Below are 2,221 nucleotides of genomic sequence, written 5' to 3'. Positions count from 1 at the left end.
ATAGATATACACATATATACATTGCTTCTCTACTTCTCTATGCTGATGAGCTTACTCTCAAAGCTGAATCACTACCAGAACTAGAGAAGAAATTTCAGGTGTGGAAGCAAGGTCTAAAATCGAAGGGCTTTAGAGTCAACGTAACAAAAACCGAAGTCCTAGTAAATAGGAAAGTGGACAAATCACAAACCCCTTCAGGTAGATGGCTCGGCTCAATCTGTAGAAAAGGTGAAGGTAGAAACTCCACAAGATGTACCTAGTGTAAGCCATGGACACATAAGAGGTGCAGCAATATCAAAGGAAGGTTAACCAAGATGATAGTTTTTGTACGCGGCAGATGACAGAGGCAAATAAACATTGAAGCTGTTCAGAAAACAGATTCTATCACATGCCAGGGGGAGAAACTAGAAGTAGTTGATAGCTTCTGCTAACTAACTGACCAAGTCTGTAGTGGGGGTGGATGCTCTGAGAGTGTTGCCACTAGAATAAGTATAGCCTGGGCAAAGTTCATAAAGCTCCTACCTCTGCTGGTAACAAAGGGCCTCTCACTCAGAATGAAAGGTAGAATGCATGAAGCATGAGTACGAACAGCCATGCTACACAGCAGTGAAACATGGGCAAAGACTGTTGAGGATATATGTAGGCTTGAAAGAAATGAAGCTAGTATGATACACTGGATGTGTAATGTCAGTGTGCACACACAACAGAGTGTAAGCACCCTGAGAGAAATGTTGGACATAAAAAGCATCAAATGTAGTGTACAATAGAGATGACCGCGCTGGTATCATCATGTGCTGCGTATAGATGAGGAGAGCAGTGTGAAGAAGTGTCACACTCTAACAGTGGAAGGAAGCTGTGGAAGAGGAAGACCCAGGAACACATGGGATGAGGTAGTGAGGCACGACCTTCGAATGTTGGGTCTCACAGAGGCAATGACAAAAGTGACCGAAATCTTTGGAGATATGCTGTGATTGAGAAGACCAGGCAAGTAAGGTAAGATCACAGATGTAGCCTATACCAGTGTGGCATAACCAGCCCATTTTAAAAGTGCCCTTGAATCATTGGGCAATACGTGGTGCTTGAGAAGACCTATTGAGTCAAGTAAAATCAAAATCAAATCAAGATCGAAATGAAAATGGAAATTGTAGTTGTGGTCGATGCCAAAGCCGTCTGTGCAGGTGGCATGTAATAAACATCATTCAAGTCAAGGTCAATGCCAGTGCCGCTTGACTAGCTCCCTGTGCCAGTGACATGTAAAAAGCACCATTGGAATGTGGTCGATGCCAGCCCCCCCATCCGACTGGCTCCTGTGCACATAAAAAGCACCAATCCCCATGTGGTCGATGCCAGTCCATCCCAGCCCTGCCCAACTGGCTCCTCTACTGGTGGCACGTAAAAAGTATCATCCGAATGTGCCGTCCAACTGCCAGTGCCACATAAAAAGCACCCATTACACTCTCGGTGTGGTTGACGTTAGGAAGTATCAAGCTGTAAAAACATTTCCAGATAGAAATTGGGGCCTGGTGCAGCCTCCTGTCTTGCCAGTCCCCAGTCAAACCGTCCAACCCATGCCAGCATGGAAAGTGGACGTTAAACGATGATGATGATACATACATATATGTGTAAATATATATATATATATATATATATATATATATATATATACATATATATGCATAAATATACATATACATGCATATATATATATATATATATATAATAATAATAATAATAATAATAATAATAATGTAAATAATATATAGATATATATGTATAAATACATATACATACATACTTACATATATATGTATATACACATGCATATATGGATGCAGGACATCATCGAATGTAAACAACATGATATATGAAAACATGGAATACAAAATCTTTCGCAAACAACGAAAGGAATAAATGGAAAACAAGACAAGCAACATAAAGAACGACCCTTCATAAGTTGTTGGCTGTTTTATCTACTCCAGATTTTGAGCATTTATGACAAGATGTGCCTTCGTCAAAACAGTTGCTTCGACAAAGCAAATTAAATAAAATTTGGGATTTGCCGAGGGTCAAAGTTAATAACAAAAACAGGACAGTAAAAACGGTAAGGGCTGTTAAACCATGACAAGGTGAGGTGGCTAACTCCTGGAGAAACAAGCTTTGACATACATATATGTGTAAATATATATATATATATATATATATATATATATATATATATATA

The sequence above is a fragment of the Octopus bimaculoides genome, chromosome 16 (genome assembly GCF_001194135.2).
Source record: "Octopus bimaculoides isolate UCB-OBI-ISO-001 chromosome 16, ASM119413v2, whole genome shotgun sequence".
NCBI lineage: Eukaryota > Metazoa > Mollusca > Cephalopoda > Octopoda > Octopodidae > Octopus > Octopus bimaculoides.
This window is presented reverse-complemented; position numbering follows the sequence as displayed.